This window comes from Stegostoma tigrinum, chromosome 20 (genome assembly GCF_030684315.1).
Source record: "Stegostoma tigrinum isolate sSteTig4 chromosome 20, sSteTig4.hap1, whole genome shotgun sequence".
In the NCBI taxonomy this organism is placed as follows: domain Eukaryota; kingdom Metazoa; phylum Chordata; class Chondrichthyes; order Orectolobiformes; family Stegostomatidae; genus Stegostoma; species Stegostoma tigrinum.
The window spans coordinates 36,203,352-36,222,630 of record NC_081373.1 but is presented as its reverse complement, the minus strand read 5'-3'; the positions used below and the strand labels follow the sequence as shown (position 1 = coordinate 36,222,630).

Genomic DNA, 19,279 nt, shown 5'->3' with positions numbered 1-19,279 from the left:
GCTGTCTTTTATGGAGGGAAATGGGCCATCCCTACCTGGCCTGATCTCCTTGTGACTCCAGTTCCATAGCAACATGGTGACTCATAACTGCTTTCTGAAATATCGAGAAAGTCACTCAGTTCAAGGGCAATTAGCAATGGTAACAAAATGCTTTGTCAGAGATGCCAATATTGCATGAAAGAATAAAGAAAGAAATTTAAATTTAGAGAACAGATGGAGGCAATGAAACTAAATGATAGCTCTGCTGTTTATTTGTCAGAGCAATTTATAACTAATTCCAAAGCCTCATTCTTATAACTCTACATCTCCTATGTTTCAAATAGTTGTTCAATTCTTTCTCAAAATGCTGCAAGCAAGAAGCAGGTTGGTCATGAACTGGGATACAAAAAAAAAACTATAGGACTCAAATTCCTCAATTTCTCCTAAAAAAAAATGCAAGGGTCTCAACTCTAACTCCTCTCTGTTTAAACATATTTGGCAGTCAGCAACTTTACCTAACCTCTTACTCACACTTTCAGTAGCCACTTTATATTGACGACCCTTCACCATCCTGTGGGAACAATCAATTACAATCAAAACATTTCTTAATTTTAAAATGATCTATTAGATAGCTATTCCTTCACTGCTACAAGCAAATAATCCTCCCATCAGTCATCTCTCCTCATGCCTGTAATTTTGCAAGGAAATTCTGGTGTGAAATCCTGCATTCTTCACCAATAGCATCAATGTCTTTTGACTGCTGTTATAAAAGAAGGGATTTGAAAATCATCTGCGGAGCATGGTGGAAGAAGTTAAAGAAAAAGTGTGCCCTGATTTCCTCAATGAGGCAACTCCTGTGATTCTAAATTATTCTAAGAGATTTTATTTTAATTCCATATCCAACCTCACCAGGCAATCAAATGGCCCAGAGACAAGAGGGAGCATCTTCACTCTTCACCTTCCTCATCAGCATAAAAGGGAATTTTAACCTGAGTTATGGATTTGGAAAATAAATAACTACAAGAGCAAAAGTCAAGGAAACTGCCTGTTCCTCCTCATGTGTCTCTGTATCCTGGTCAGCAATGCAATTCTGAAATTCTGTGTTTCTTTGAAAAAGAAGACCATTGGCGGTTTGAAGGGACAAATACTTGAGTTGCTGAAGCCTCTGAAAGTATCATTCTACAAGGCTTAACAGGCTATGTGCTTTGGATTCAACAGCTCAGTTGGAAGAGGCATGCTTTCAATACACATAGTTCATCACCCACCTCACTTCTCAAATTTTATAGTAGCCTAGACACAATGTCAAACCCTTTACTTCTAAAGCAGAGGGCACAGCCAGAAAACAGGATCACAAAGTTCACAGCTGGAATAAATAGAGGGCTTTTGCTTTACAGAAATTGAAGCAAATTTCAGTGAAGCTAAGAAGAATTGCTGGAGAAAAGAAGACAGCATGTTTTTTCCCCTTTCATCTGGGATTAATTCCAAATCTTAAGGCTGCATATTTTCTGACAATGAACATCAGTGGATGGCAGTTTAGATGCTGGCAACATTTGCCCTAGAGAATAAAAAATGAGCAATGAGTTTAAGAATTCAGCTGCCTTGGTATCTGCATTTTTTTTTCCTTTAGCAAACCTTAAATCCAACCTTAGCAGAATTTACTTTCTGATTATTAAAAAAAACTGTGGACTCTTAAAATAATTATTTTTGTAGCATTGGGTTTTTTAGGATGTGCAATACACAGAAGACCTGATCTTATAGGGAAATGCATGTGCTATTTACAGCACAACTGGGGCATCCTCCTCAATTTAGCATGGGTTTTTTTTGGCATCTTGCTGCATTATAAATGGGACAGCTGTTTTAAATTTGCCAGGTTTTACATTTCCTACTTTCTCTATGGCAATGAATTAATCCATGATCAATGACAGTAAGGAAACACATTAGCACTGGGCATTCCAAAACTGCAAAATAAACATGATTGCCTTACGTTTCCATCAGTCCCCTCACCCAATTCATTATTTCTTACTAATTAGGTCCCAACACATTGGTTGGCATTTCATGGGTTTGAGAGTCTTCGTCTTCCCACCTCTCTGTGATTAACAGTTGTGGGCCCCATCTACTGCTGTTCAATCTCAAACAGGATCTTCTGGAGAAGCTATCAAGCAAACCTGGTGTGCAGGCAGACACTTGTTCTCAGGATCTCAGCCTGGTGGTGAGATCAAGAATCAGGTAGCCACTCCTAGCCTTCGCTGTGAAACTCCCTTCCCCATTTCCAGTCAGCTTCCCTCTTCCCTGATGCTTTTGCTCCATCATACTCAGCCACCCTGCAGGATCAATTGTCAGTTCTCTGTGTAGGCCCCGTGGCAACATGGTATTGCATACCCTTCCTGATTGGCAGCTGGTCTTGAATGATGAGGTATCCATTCTAGGGGATATCACTGCCCAGATTGTGAACTGGACCAGTTATATAAATAGAGACAAAAAGAACTACAGATGCTGGAATCCAAGGAAGACAACCAGGAATCTGGAAGAACACAGCAAGCAAGGCAGCATCTGAAAGAAGGGAGAAGTAAATGTTTCAGGTATTACTCTTCTACCAATCCAGAGAGAGAATTGTTTCTGGAGGCATTGAAGGTGTTGTGAGTATGCAGCATTGAAGGTACGTCCAAATTTTGAAGGTTTAAAATGTACCTGTAAGCCTTGAGGGATGAGATGGTGGTGAAGACAGGAGCTGAGGAAAAGTCACATGGCTGTAATAGTGGGTTTGTTTCATGGTGTGATTGAAGAGCTGAAGCGCTTATAGCAGTGTGGCAGCAAGAAAGGGACTCACTGAGTTCATATTGGAAGGAGGGCATCCTTTGAAGAGATGTCACAGTGATAAAACTTAGTTAGAGTCAAAAAAGCTGCAGATGCTGAAATCCAAGGTTGACAAACAAGAGGACGGAAGAACGCAGCAACTCAGGCAGCATCTGGAGGAAGGAGCAGTCAACATTTCGGGTATTACCCTGCAAGAAGGGTTACACCTGAAATGCTGGCTTTCCTTTCCTTCAGGTGCTGCCTGGCCTGCTGTGTTCTTCCAGCCTCCTGTTTGTCTACCCAGCTGTATAAATACTCGTCCACAAGAGCAGATCAAAAGCTGGGAATTCTGAGGGAATTCTAACTTGCCTCCTCACTCCCCAAAGCCTGTCCACCATCAGCAAGGCATAAGTCAGTGGTGTGAAGGCTCTATGAATGCAGATCCAATACTCAAGAAGCTTGCTATCATTCAGGACTAAGTAGCATGTCTGATTAAAATACAATCTAGCACCTTGAAACATCATTGTCTTCACCACCAACATACAGTGGCAGCTGTGTGTAAAGTCTACAAGACACTTTCTCCAATCATCACAGCTGCTTCAACAGTACCTTTCAAATCTGTGACCTCTACCACCTGGAAGGACAAGGACAGAGATGTTTGGGAACACGAATCACCACCAAGTTTCTCTCCAAGCTACACATCCTCCTGACTTGGAAATAGGTCAGCATTCCTTCACTGGCACAGGATCAAAATGCTGGAACTCTCTCCCTGACAATATTGTGGCTATACCTAACTGCTGCCACACTGTGCGAGGGACTGAGGTTCAATTCCAGCCTCAGGCAACTGTCTGTGGGGAGTTTGCACATTCTCGCTGTGTGTGTGTGTGTGTGTGTGTGTGTGTGTCTGTGTCTGTATATGTGTGTGTGTGTGTGTGTCTGTTTCTGCCAGGTGCTCTGGTTCCCTCACATAGTCCAAAGATGCACAGATTAGGTGGATTGCCAAATTCTCCATAGTGTCTAGGGATGTAGGATGTGAAGGTCAGGTGGATCAGTATTGGTAAATGTGGGACCATGTGATAGGGTAGGAGTCTGGGTGTGGTTACCTGCCTAGTTCATACAAACTCAGTATCCTCAAAAATTACAAATTTTGGAGTTCCTGCATTTTGCGCCACCTCTTTTGAGTAAAGTAAAATATTTTGAAAATTATTCCCACTCATGTGTCTCATAAAGGTGCATTAATTTGATTTAGAATTTTTCAGTTTTTTTTAACTATAATTAAAGACAAATTGTAAAACTGAAAACAGTGGCCATACTGAAATTAAGCAATAAATTCACATGACATTCAAATCTAAAAGGAATACTGCCCAATCATGCCAGAAGTTAGTTTAAATATTTCACCACTGTACAGAAAGAGCTGCCACCCTTAAATTCTTGCACCAAAGTGGCACTTAGCTAATTGGTAATTATTAGTCCTTTGGATACAAGTCAAAAGCCTCAGGAAGACTTTGTGAAGAGAGGGGATGGGTGTCAGCATGGCTGTTACCCAGAAGCAGCAACCCATGGTCTGACTGTGCAGCTGGGCAATTATATTACCTGGTTCTCTTTTCTCCATAATAAAAGCAGGCAAAGCACTTTAAACTTTCATTTTGAATAGAACCCTCCAATGAGCCCTTTAAAGACCCTTGCTTCAGCTGACAAATGTCTAAAGGAAGTGCCTGAAGCATCTACAGTCATTCACAAACAATTGGAGAGGGTGGGAAGAGATAGTAGGAGCTGCAGAATCTGAGATAGCACGGTGTAGTGCTGGATGAACACAGCAGGCCTGCTGTGTTCATCCAGCTCTACACCTTGTTATCTGAGAGGGTGGGAAGCTTCAATTTGTATATGCATTAACGTATGTATCTGGTCATAGGTAGTAGCCCGGAGTAGGAACATAGGAGGAGCAGGTCATTCAGTCTGGTGTGTTACTCTCACAGCCTGTATGCAGTGTACCTTTAAGTCATATGTTTGTGATGCTACCACTACATTACAGCATATGTCCAGAGGCTACAAAATCATAGACAACATCTTAATTTGGAGCACTTGAATCAGCACACACTGATTAAAGAGTGATATTTTTCATAAACAAATAACTTTGTCTTCATCCAGATACTGAAGTGTCTGACTCTCGCACATGTGTATATACCAGGAGCTGTAATATATATCTATTGAAGTTTTCAGTACTACATTACCCATGTCTAGTTCTTACATTACAGAAGCTAAGATTAGTATTGCTTCATCAGTATAAATACCTCGTTAGAAGCAAAGCCCACATTACAGTGGCAGATCGTGATTGCAACAAGGTAGTAGCAACGGTAAGTAATTATAAATGTCAAAGTTCTCAGTGATAAACATTTTGAAATCTCAGCTCAAAGACAACCAAGGACTTAATCCTAAGGTGTGTAGTTATGGTTCTGTAAGATTAACATCCAGAAGACAGACATGTTTTTGCAGTTTAATATACAAGTTCTGTCAAGCTGGAAGCCCAATCTCTTTTTTTAAAATAAACAAACTATCAGCCAACTTTCTAATTTAATTGAAACAACAACAAAAAGAAAGCAGTCAAAGGCTTCTTACAGCTTAAGTATAGATACCTCTGATTGGAATTAGAGCTTTTAAAGCACTAACAATCAAATTTCTATACTAAAAAAGCTTTCCCATGTGTAGAGATGGTTCTATCATCTTGCATCTCATTTGACATCAAGAGAAGGAAGGCCTATGTGATATTATCATTGCTCTTTGGCTTAAACACTATCTACTGGTAGAAACCTGTTAATTAAGGCCTCTATTCACTAAACAAATAGTTTAAAAAATAATTACAGTCCAGTAAAGGAACAGCAACAGTGAAAAACAACGCAACAAAAGCAGAAAGGGGAAAACGAAAGGAGGGTAAAAAAAAGTGAAAGAAGCAAAACAAAATCAAAATATACATCTTAATAAAAGGATCAACTTTAATTGAACTGTGGAATGAAAACAGTTAATTGTGGATTAGACAGCCAATAACACCTTTACTGAATTAAAGCTATTCACACAACACATGCAGCTTTATTTTATAGATTTTGTGATAAATAATAGATCCTGAAATCAAATGGTCCTGAAAAGAAATCTCTAACATGTTCCATCCATTAACAAAGAGGAATTAACAAAGAGAACGCACCAAATGAATAAATGGGCCATTCTCACTTTGGTTGGCTGTGATCTAGCAACATCTACTTTTTCCATGGAAGATAAGAAAGGTACAGAAAAGATCTCAAGGTACTCAGAGGCCAGATAAAAGGTAAAAATTAATTTCAGACTGTAACGTGTGTCGCACAAATAGAAACCTCATAAGTGTATTGACCAGCTTGTTGCAAGATTCTGCAGTGAAGAGCAGGAGTGTGAATTCTCTGAAGATCTTCCAGAGTGATTTAACAAATTATTAATCACCTCTACATCATTTAAAGCTATGGTTTAAGATGATCAGGATTTTTCAAACTATTAACACCATATGTCTAGAAAACACAGGACAGCACACACTAATGGGTGTAGTCAAGCACTTACCCTTGTGGTAGCCCATTAATCACAGCCAGCCAATGTGAGAATGACCCATTTGTTTGCTAGCCTGTGAGTCGGTGCTTAATTCATGCCAGTAAATTACTTTCTATTTCATGGTAATATCAAGTTATTTTTCAACAGGCAATAACTTTCACTTGATTAAGAAAATAAGGAATTAAATCATATTCTGTTTAATTTGTTTAATTAGTTTTGATAGGGAAGAAACCATATGGTTAAGTCAAAAGAAAGGTTTATGATTTTTATTTCTGCTTTATGGCTCAATCTAATGTAAATGTATGCTGATAAATGTGAAAATGATTTGGAAGTGAACACAGCTTTTATTCAAAGACAGTTATATTTTTAAATGGTTTAGTTTTGTAGCTTGAATAATCTAACAGGCCTATGTGCATTAGGTTACATGGTGACCTTTGGCTTTAATTTGGTTTGGGTGTCAACAGTTATTATGAAGTTACATATGGTTCTTTTAGTTAAAGGACATTGATAGTTATTATAGAATTCTTAGGTACGTTCCTGGAGACATTTATGATGATAATTAATCACCAGGAGGTGACACTACCTATTACAAGTGGATGCATTAATTGTTCACTGGTGACAACTTATCTTGATAAAGTTTATAAAATTGGTAAACTAAGAGGAGCAAGCTGCCATCAAAAAGACGATGTTATAAAAATGTTACAAAATAAAATTGTTAAAAATAACAAGAATGGCTATTGCTTTTAAGGAAAATTATCAGGAATTGGAGAGACATACCAAGTCAATCCATATTGACCATGAATAGTTCACACACTAATAAGCCAACGTGAGTTCAAAACATTCTTGATTATGCAGGTCAGAACACCTTTGTCCAGTTAACCAGTGAGGCAAACTAATATCCCAAAGTGGATGGACTATAAAACTATTATAAGGGATCATTTTGTTAAGGATAACTTATTTTGCATCTTTATGAAAAAAATTGCTAAATTATATAAATTTATTAACTGCAGACATGCTCTTCAAAACTCAGTGGGCCGGGGTTCAAGTCTCACAGCAACCTGGAGATGTGCCACAACACATCTGAATTGGTTGATTAAAGTATCGATAATTGCCTTTGATCTAACAATTAAATTTAAAGAATGCACCAAAATTTTGGATTATGTTCTTTAATTTTGCTAACTAGCCTCCTTGGGTTTGTTTATCTAAAGCCCTCTGAAAATCCAAGTACACATTGTCCACTGACAGAACTTTATCAATTCTGTAACATCCTCAAAAAACTCCAACAGGTTTGTCAAACACAATTTCCTAATCAGTAATCCATTCTGATCATGTCCAAGCAGGTGATTATCACCCAAAACAAAAACAGAAATTGCTGGAGAAACTCAGGTCTGTGGAGAAAAAGAGCACAGCCATATTTCGGGTCATTAGAAGTGTGTTTCTTTGCTTTCTCTCATCTCCCCTTCTTAAATAGTGGGTTCATATGTACAACCTTCCAATCTGCAGGAACCATTCCAGACCCCAGTGAATTTTGGAAGATGACTGCATCCACATACAATCTATTTTCAAGTTTGTTAAATTGTAAACCCTTGAACAACAACCCTTCAATAGTCTTGACCAAAGATATTTCTAAGTTCTCTAACCCTTTCTCTCCCTCTGAGCATCCCATTGTTCCAAACTCAGTGTACGATTCTGCCTTCCTTTTACCTCACTCATGGCAGAAGAGCGATCAATCACTTCAGCAGTTGCTTAAATGAAAAGCTCCTCTTTTCATCTTTAAAAACACTTTCAAAATCTCTCTTCTCAAGACTTCAGCTTACTGAAATTCTTGTTTACATGTATTTTTCAAATGCCGTGCGACAGTTCTTCACGTTCAAGGCACCATATAAATACAAATTGTGATCATCAAGAATTACACTGGAGTTCGTCAATTTTAATTGTCCTGTTAAAAATGGAATGGTAATCATGCACACTAGTGAACTGTGCAGAATAAATGGTATGTACAAATGTTGTGTACTCCTGTACCCCATCAGTATAAAAAAAAATCTTTTGAGGCTATTATCATAGTAACAGAAGGTCAAAGATACTGTAGTACAAATCAAATAATATTGCAAACAGCTGGTAATCAAATGTATTTAAGTATATTTTGTTACCTCTAATAAACTGGGATATAAATAAAATACAGCAGTAGTCTATCTATTCAATATTGCTATGTAGCAAGTTCAGTAATATGTATATTTCATCTGATTAATATTTCTGGCAAAATTGTAAATGTCTTCTTTTGAAGTGCATTTTTAGGGCAGAAAACAAGATTTCTGCCGTTGTTACACATGGTATTGGCAGAGAAATATTTGTGTCATTGTGTGGTATCGGATATTTACGTTCCACTTAACCATGGTTCATTACAGTCGCAGTATTTTCAAACAGCAATCTAAATGATATTAACCGACATTTGTAATATTCTGAATTATACAAGCTCTGTTAAATTCAGAGTGGAAACCATTCAATAAATCATTTTGGCTTGACTCAAGACAATAGGAAGGCTGAAGGTCCTTCCTGTAGTCAGATGTACTTGCTTCCCCTGAGCCTGCAAAGATAGCTCACTGCCAATTTTACTTTTGCTCATTTATTATTTAAGTAAGTGCCATTTGCTAGGGGACATTGCAAATTCTTTGTCCAATATTATGCCACATTTAGAGCAACCAATTCATGGATTGCGTTGCAAATAGAATATCATCCCCTCTGTGGATTGATTCAGTTATCAAAAACCAAGAAGTAACACAATGGTTGCACAATATGTTTGTCCATTACCTGCCTCTGGTTAGAATCTGGGAAAGATACAATGACAGAAATTCAGACTTAGTTATCAATAAATTGTGCTGTTAACAGTACAGACATAAATGACAGAATCACACCAGCTGTGTATTATTAAGATGGCATGATCTGAATCAAATGTTCTCATTATGGAATGATTTCCTAGCAAAGTTTAAAGATCTTATTGAAACAATAACATTTCTCAGTTGCTAAATTTTGTTGGCCAGTCACACAGCTATTTTTCATGTTTCTTGCTTCACATTTTAAAAATTTTGCTTGTTAAGAAGTAAACCATGTAGGCAAAGTTATGTTTAATAATCAGCTTTAATTGTTCTGACAAGGTACTGGTTAACCTACCTCGTATACTACCCCAGTCACTGAGATGGCACTTTCACAATGGGGTTAAGTGAGAAATTCTAGGGTAGTGACACAGCAATAATTAAACAAGTCAGAGTTGTAAACTTACAGGTAATGATGTTGCCATAATGTTATTACTCAATCTTTCTCAATGGTAGGAGATGCAACGGGAAGAGTGATGTCAAATTAGACTTAACAAATTGCTGAATCTGCCACAGTGATTGAAGGATCGAACATTGAGAACAGTGGCGTGGTGACAATAAAGCAGGCTGTTCCAGTCTGGATGCTGTCAAGCTTCTTGAATGTAGCTTTAGCTACATCTGTTCAAATGAGCAATTGGTACTCCATCGTACACCTGGTTCGTGCCTTGCAGACAAGAGAAACACTGAGGAGTTATGAAGTGAGAGATTATTTGCCGAATCTTGACTCTGCCCTCTCCTACTGCAGTGATGTTGATGTGGATTTGTTTATTCACGTCCCAAAGTTATCAATTATGGAGATCAGGGATGGTGCTGCAAATGAAGAAATAAACTGTACAGGTCATTTAGCTTTTTCTTGTTGGACAGAGTTAATACCTGGCACTTAAGTAATGCAAATACTACATCCTGCTTACCAGTTGAGATCAGGATATTATTCCACTTCTGCTGTAATTTAGCATGGGCTGTTCCAGGAGTGAATCAGTTGTGAACTGAGCTGAAGATTGTCACACTGTTAACAAATGGTTCTATTCCTATGCTTTTGACAAAAGGGACAGATATTAATGAAGCTAATGAAAATAGTTGAGTTAAGAAAGCTGCCCTATGGAATTTTGTTAGCCATCATGAGGTTTGAAATGTTTGATGTTTGAAAATGACAGCTATCTTGTTGTATTGTGCTTGGTGTTACAATCACCACAGACATCCAAATCACAGATGATCATTCAGTATATTTACAGTTTAATTGGATCAGACAGGGGTATTGTTGAAAAAGACTGTTTTTTGACACTGAGAAGCATGCACAGAATGCTGTAGGGAGATGCTTGCACATGGACCAGTGAATGAGATTTGTTGAAAGATCCACATGCGCATATTTATCACTGGGCTGGCTGCCAACATGAAAAAGGCCAAACTCATAAATGCTTCCTGTGGCTCAACATTTTAATTCTTTTTGCCGTCTGACTGGCTTAGTATGTTTGGGTATCTTTATTTTTGGAACTATCAACTTTATTCCTCTTTAAAGATCAGCTTGCAGGGAGAGGAGGAGAAGCAATTAGGCAGGGAGGACATGGGATTTTTTCCCCCCAGTTTTTCTAATCAGTTGTGGGATGTGTGCATCAACTAATAGCTCTGTTCTAACCTAAGAACTGTAGCACTGTCACCAATATGTTATCATACCCACACAAAAAAAGTCAATATCTCTATGGAAGGTGTAATGGTTGATAAATATTGAAGGGGAACATCACTTTTTGTAGTTTAAAATATAATGTTTTGGGGAATGAACCACATTAGTTTGACCTAACAAGAGGAGCTGAGATAACAAGGTGTAGAGCTGGATGAACACAGCAGGCCAAGCAGCGTCAGAGGATCAGGAAAGCTGACATTTCGGGCCTAGACCCTTCTCTAGAAAATAACGAGAGGAGCTGACAGCAAGGGTAGGGATGCAGCTTTCAGCAGGTCCCTTATCTTCCTGATTTCAGATCAATCAGGCACTGACAGTCTTTAAACAAGAGACAGCCTATCCCCAACAACTCTGCCCTGGAAGCCCTTGGGCTACCTTACACAGATTGCTTATATTCCTCACATTCCAATTGTTCTACTCCCTGCTGGATGAATGTGGCAGCAGAAGGATGAGCACCTTAAACAGGCAATAATAGTCAGCATGGGTGGGCATGAGATTTCCTGTGCACATTAGATTGGATTGGAGCTGGCAGGCAACAGGGGTGTCAACCACCAACATGCTGTCTGATGAAATGCTCTCAAACATGCCAGGAAGGTGGGTATTCAATTACACCAATGTCTCATTTTTTTTTCTAGCATAATGTTACACCAAGTTTGCTAACTCAGATGTCAAATTTGCCTAAAGTTACAACTGCAACTTGAAAGACATTTCTTTTGATGTTTTCTTTTAAACCAGGACATGGAATTGTGTAGCTATAAGTAGTTGCTTCAGTTAATTTAATATTGTGATAGAATGAAAATCTGAAGGATGGTTTGAAGACAGATAGTCACTGTCAATATCCAAGTCATATTATTTTAAGGACATTGTGATTTTGTCAAGAAGGTCTATTTAAAAAGAAATTGACTTAAAAAAGGCTAAAGTATTTCTAAACTTACATCTTGAATATTTGTAATAAACTTACTATGGTACTATCAAAGCACTCGGCCAATCCTGTATATTCTTTAAGAGCCCAGATTATATTTGCCTTTGAAGACCTGAGAGTTCTGCAAAAGTTGCCTCATGGTTTTTATTGTCCTATTTTTACTTTTTTTCTTTCCGAGGTATCTTCTGAGGTCTTCCCTCTCTTTGTTCTCATGTCACAAGATTCTGGGTAAAATTTCCTTCTCTTGTTGATGGTAAACTTGGAGACAGATAAAGGATTTTTGTTCAGTAGGGTGCTGTCACTCCTCACTATTGTGTTCCCACATTCACCAGAATTGGGTTCTGAGTGGGAAGGTCAACAATCACATCCATCTTCCAACTGAAGCCCTTGTATCGATAATTAATGAACAATGTCTTCATCACATTGGTATCAACCCAGCTGCAAGTCAATCTGTCACTGTATGGCATGCCTTGGTCAAGCTGCAGTGGCTTCTTACCCTGTGAGGGTTGGGACGCTCCTCCATCAAAGTTAATCAGCACCAGACTGGATATTGGAAACAGGGTGTGGGGGCTGGAGGGGCTTGATGAGGTCCACCTCTCTGCCCTTGTTTCCGCCCCTGCAGACCCCTCTCCCCACAATCCCCACCTTCTCCCATCATATACCTACACCTTGGTACCGCTACTGTCCTGGGACAGTGTTTGGGAGAAGTGGTGTGCGTTGGAGGAGAAGAGGGGTGGGGGTTGTAAGGATGGGGTGGGGGAATGGGAAGGGTTAGCAGGGGAGGGGAGTGGGGAAGAAAGGGGAAAAAGCATGGCAGGGGGCAGGGAAGAGGGAAGGATGATTTAGAGGAGTAATGAGATCTCCTTCTCGTAATGCTGTAGAAGGTCAATAACAACATTCTTAGTGCTGCAAATTGACTGGTTACAATCTATCTGTCTCAGCACTGTGAGCCATATTAGCCCTTGTTCACCACTTCTGATCATATAGTGTGGTGCACTGCAGGAGGGAGTGCCATATTTTGCGTTGTTCTATGATTACTTCTACTTATAAACAGATAAAGCAGAAGTAGCAAGAGAACAAGACTTCACAGTATAACCACAGAGTTGACACAAATGAATATTACAGCAGAATTTCCAGGTGCACAGCATGGGTTTCATTGACTGATGTCATTCAGTACAGAAGTAATAATATAAATGGGCCAACATACATAGAACAATGATCAAGGTCCCACAGTGGGTCTCAATAATATGGGTAAATTTCCATATTTTTATGGGTAGGCAATGTTTCATTTTACCATGCACTCATCTACAAACATTTCAAATCTGACACACAACAGCAGTGACTCAGCCTAGTTTCCTCCAAGGTTCAGGACGTCATGCAGATATCTAAGTGCCTACCAACAATTCTGTGGTATACTTGAATAAATGCCGTTATTCCATCAAAGTACAAATGCCCAATCTACATCAGAAAATAATACACATCAGTCAATACATCCCAGGGAATTGGAACATTTTTCATTCCAAGTTAATCAACTTTGACATATCTCCTTCAAGGGAAAGATGGAAAGCTGGCCTCTTGATAGATTTGACAAAATCTCTACACAATCTGTATAGCCTGCAGTAAAAATAATATAATGAGAAATACAAAAGTACTCTCACTAAGCAGATAATTAAAGTGCTGAAATAATGATCAAGACACAGAAGAGTAATGTTGCCACCAGCTGATGGCCAATCACTGCAAACAGAGAAGATTCCAGTCCCCAATTCTTCCAATGATCTGCAAATATACTCTATTATTTTCTATTAGCTGCATTTTCAAGTCACTGAAGAGTCTGCTGAGCAGCTCTCCTCTTGAAACAAAGATCCTGATGTGTTTCCATTATGTTCTCTATTAGGACTGTCTTCATTCTTCAGTGCAACATAATCCTGCTACTGATCTATTTCACAAGAGAAATATTAACTCCCCATCTGAATTCAAGCGCTTTTTGTCAATAAGTACATTTTAAATGATTTACAACCTGTTATTGAGTCTTTAATAAAAAAGTGCATCATTAGACTGATGATTTTGTTTATCAAGCTCATAAACTATATTACACAAAACTGTCTGGTTACCAACAGGCCATAAATTACTTAAAGGAAAATTTGTTCACACCCCCAACAAACAAAAAAGAAAATATACTCTAAAATCAGTTCCAAAACAGACCCTGATATTCAAAAGCTATGTTTGTCCGTTGTTTTCTTTTGCTTTAGAACTGCACCCACAATCTATGATTGTCAGATTTGTCAAGGTTGCAAGAAATGTGCAGCTGTAGCGCTTAAAAAGAAAGCAATATCAGAAATTAGCATAAAGTCATCCTAGAGACAGTGTTTTTAGTCATACTTCATTTCTTTGATCCAGTGTAGGATAATGCTTTCCTCAAGGTGTTATCATTTGAGATGCTAATATTGTTGTTGAATTTGCAAAACTCACAAACACATATCAAAAAGATTTCATCTCACTGTGTGTCAAAAGATATTTTAAAAGATAGTTGCTTTCGGACACTAATTCTTTTATCCACCTCTTTATATGAAATGAATGAGACAAAGTTAAGATGGGTGGAAATAATGAGTAAAATATTCATCAAGGTTTATTTTTAGGAGCAGAGGACATGATGTATGATCTGCTCCATGCCCAGTGCCATTAATGCAGAAAAGCTGATGCTGCGTCCTCATTCAAACTCATTGTCACATTGACCAGTGTGAGGCCTGCACTACTGACTACCTGAGTACTCAGCAAGGTTCTAGTGGTGTGTACTCATTTCACAAGTTGCAACCAGTCTGCTTCTCCTGAAGAGGGGCTGCACTCAGCGGAGAAAGCTGCCGTGGGCTACCTCTTCTGACATTGGCTGTGTGAAGCAGCTGAATAAATGGGAGCAACAGAACAAGAGCTCCTATGGTTACTAATGAAGAGCCGCAGGCTTTCTGGAAAAGGAAAACAGGAGGAGAAACATTACATTTCAGGAAGCTTTGAAGATAAACAACTCTGAAGTGAATGAAAACTGATGATCAGAAAGATGACACCCAGATCCTGACCCTCTCAGAGCATCTGACACTGCTATCCCAAGAAATTCAATGATCTTACAGGGAGCATTGAAAGCAAGTGAATCCTTGCATCACATCTCCTATTCACAACACCATCAACCTCCAAAGTGCTTTCCAATGCGGAAGTAGCTTATGATCAGCTTACCCGAAAGCTGAATGACTAGCCATTTAAAATAGTATTGATGTTGGGAAAGTGATGGCATCTTGTCACTGAATGTGTTCAGCTTCGAGTGACAAGCAAGTACATCCAGTAAACCAGCAGAGTCAAAGTTTGGAATGAATCTGTTAACTTAACCCGAAACACTGAAGCTTCTATTGTGAGTATGGAATGATCTCATTGAATGCCCTTCCCAACATGGGTTTCAATGTACACAGCAGTGGAAACGATGCACACTTTACTCAGAGAACATTCAACTTCTATAGTGTCATATGCAATAACACTATTGACTCAAGTGTCAGCATTTTACACTTCTCAAATTTCAAGTGTCCAACACTTCACTTTAAGAGCTGAGCTATTTATTATACCTGAGCCAAACTCTTCAGGATTATTTGATTTAAATATTGCCAATATCATCAAACTATGATAAAGCAAAATATTTGAATAGTTTTTTTAAAACTTTCCTGCAAAATAACAAATTATTCCTCATTGTGTAATGTTTCTTTCACACAATAGGAGCTTGTGATGGATGATAAAGATGACAGGACAAACATAATTGTGATTAACATGACAACATTACAATGAAAAAACCTGAAAAATTTGAATAATTTTGCACAAAATTGCTGTAAAATAACAAATTATAGTTCATCGAGCAATGTTTCTTCCACACAATAATAGTTTGTGACAGAAAAGAAAATAATTGCAGTTAACACAACAAGACCGTAGACTTTTCAATGGAGTAAGGTCACATGGTGTGCATCTAAAGAGTTGTGAAGACAACATCTCAACAAATTTTTCAAGCTTTCATACTTGATCATCCAGTTACGTGTTCCATAATGGGATTTCTGGGGCCAGACAAAGTCCTTATGACTTTGCTGAAGGGTTGACTAATTCTGAGGAAAACAATTTTCCTTAGGAATTTTTATCTTCTTCATTCTTCTGCCAGAGCTGTTAGTACTGAGGTTGAGTGGTTGTTCAAGTTTCCAGTTCCCAGCCTCCCACTTGAACTAGTACCCTGGTTCACCACATACATCAAATAAAGACGTTTCATTTTTACCTTGGTAGCTTAACTGAAAGCTCTTTAAAATTAGTCTCTACAAATACACAAAGATCCAATGATACATAAATCTTGATAAGTCAGTTCTTTGCATTCCAATCTAAAATTCAAGGACACACGTTAAAAATCATTCTCAATTTAGAAATGCATGGGTTAAAAATCAGACTGAAAACAACTGTAAAATGTGTTAACAAGACCATATTGTATTCTTCTGTTGACGATAATAGCAAAAGGTATTGGCTTGTTGAAAGTAAATTGGAAACAGTATAACTCACAAATTTCACATGTGTATGCTACGTGTTGCTCAGGTTCACCAATTGTTACTTGACATTAATCTCATACACACAGCATTCACGTGTACTATTTCCTGCTGGACAGCAAGCTAAGTAACAATGATGGAAGGGTTATAACACAGGATACCAACACTGTACACTGCACACAGAAATATAACAGCTATTAACCTTTTGGATCCAATTCTTTTAATGGAAAGTGGATTGAATAAGCACTCTGCCCAGATGAGGAACAGGTTATGAATACATGAATGAACAGTATGCACTGTCATGTTCTAAACAAGAGTTCTAACACAGACCACTGATTCTTGCTTAACATTTACAAAGCTAAACGGCTTAAACTGGCAGTGCAAACACATTTTACTGCTCCTGAAAAAATCCCCAATTGCTCTATGGCTGAGACTGAGAGATTGACCCATGTGTCCCTGTGCACTTGGCCTTAAGATGGTCAGTTGAGATTTCCATCCAGTGAACTGTCAATCACAGAGGGCTTCAGATTAAGCATCTCCCTTAGAATCATGGAAAGAAACTATAAGCCCTCATGATTTAATTAATGATGACAGATTGACTCTTCAATATTGAATGAACACAATCTCTACTGGAAACCCAAGATGCTCAGCCAGAAATAATATGAAGCTCAATGGACTTTTTCCCATTGTTCAATGCTTCAAAATATCTCAAAATTAAACAACAATGATGCATTGATGGCTAGAAATGAACTGTTTAGCCTCCGTCTCCACAGCAATTAGAGAATGAGTATGACAACTGTAATGATTATAACGAGGTCAGCCAGCTAGACTTCATGGAAGATCAGTTCACTGACTGAGGACTGAGTGTGAGGGATTTTGGTACTCTTGGAGACAATACTAGAGTCAAGGACTTTTCACGTGTCAACAAAAGGTGATCTGATGATGGGACATTGGCCTGTGTGAGGTTATTTCAACAACAAACATAAAAAGGAAGCAACAAGAGATTTTACCAACATATTTTCTTTGGGCATCCATTCTGGTGCATTGAATCATTTCACTCACTACATCTTCAATTAATCATGACTGGCCACCTACCACTGCCACCAGACAGTGACTATCAAAGTGCACACACCTCTAATATATCCTCTGGAGTTGGGAACAAGTCTGCTTTATAACCCAAAACTGATCTCCAACTGTGCTGTCAAGCCACACCCTCAACACCCTCAAACCCTCTTCCATGGAGCCATAAAGAATATGCACCTAGCTTTTATTCAAAGTTTTCATTATTTTCCATCTTTGATTATGGATTAGTTTTTATTCTTCTCTACAGTTTTGCTCATTAGCTTAAACTGAAAAAGGTAAAAGTGAATACTGAAGCAGAATCATGCAGCACCTATGCAACCCTTTATCCTAATGCTTAATTTACTGCCTCTTTATGAGAAGAAAACCTGATCTGACATGATGCAATACAATATCAACATTCTGGAGGTTACTATTGACCAGAAACCTAACCGAACTCAGTGTATAAATATAGTGGTACAAGAGCAGGTCAGAGGCTAGGTCACATACTGTGGCAGTAATTTACCACCTGACTCCCGAAAGCCTATGATCTACAAGGCACCAGTAAAGAAGTGTGATGGAATATTCTCCACCTGCCTGGATAGGTGCAGCTCCAACAACACTCAAGATGCTTGACATTATCCAGAGCAAAGCAGTCCGCTTGACTTGCGCCACATTTGCAAGAAGCACTCCCTCCACCACTGATGTTCAGTAGCTGCAGTGTGCACCATTTACAACATACAGTGCAGAAATTCACCAAATATCCTTTACTGTCCAAACCCATGAACTCTTCCATCCAGAACCACAAGGGCAGCAGACATGTGGGAACACCGCTAGCTGCAGGTTCCCCTCCAAGCCACTCACCACCCTGTCTTGGAAATAGATCATCATTCCTTCACCGTCACTGGGTCAACATCTGGGAATTCTCTCCTTTAAGGGCATTATGGATCAACTACAGCATGTAGCCTGCAGTGGTTCAAGAAGGCAGTTCACCATCACCTCTTCAACAGCAACTAAGGATGGGTAATAAATGCCGGCCCAAACAGTGACGCCCACGTCCCAGTAGTGAGCATATAAATGAACGTAATATGCCTGGGACATGTGTGACCAGAATCTGAATCTTCTGACCTTGAGCCCAATTGACTGCCTCTCACAGCCTCTGTTAACCATCCATAGCCAAAATCACATTAAGTAGTATAACAGACTAACTGTTAAAAGTCATCTACTTATACCCCTGTTATTGGCTTCTTTACTTTAGCTTTTGTACTGTTTATGTAGTTGTTTTAACTTTGAAAGTCCATGAGGAATGCTATGAAATCCGTTGCTGACTTCAGAATTCTGCATAAACTACTAAGTAAGAATTCCCCTTAAGAATGGAACAAGACATGGGAAATGCACAGAGTCATAACAATGCAGAAAAAAAGCAGTCAGAGAGAATGCTCAGCTATTGACAATGATCATAGTTGATCTGATTGTGGGCTGATTTAACTTTATTTAATTCCCTCTTTTTTAAGAGAAACATGTTCAGCTTGCCAGGATTGAATGGATTGCATGCTTCCCTGGGGTGTAGATCACTAACAGCATGTACATTGCATTTACTTCATACCAACCTTACCTCTAAGCAGAACCAGAAGTTATTCCATTCCCTCAACATGAAGTACATCATACATTGTAATGCTGATAACCTGGCAGCAGTTATGGAATGCACTACGGCAGTCCACTGTGTCAGTCATATTCTAGACACCGAATGAAAGTAAAGGGTGGCTACTGGGATCTTGGGCTGCCCACTGATAACATGGGATCGGAGTCTTTTTCACAATTCATGTACGCAAAATCACAGTCATAATAGAATTGATTATTT

General features: G+C 38.7%; 1 protein-coding gene and 1 long non-coding RNA gene across 3 annotated transcripts in view; one reads left to right on the top strand and one right to left on the bottom strand.

Annotated features, from left to right (window-relative positions):
- The window catches only part of tcerg1l (transcription elongation regulator 1 like), a 624,439-nt gene that overhangs the window by 453,897 nt on the left and 151,263 nt on the right, over positions 1–19,279 (bottom strand). The gene's annotated exons all lie outside the window — the stretch shown is intronic.
- Positions 1–19,279, top strand: part of LOC125461994 (uncharacterized) — a 65,813-nt gene that overhangs the window by 35,811 nt on the left and 10,723 nt on the right. The gene's annotated exons all lie outside the window — the stretch shown is intronic.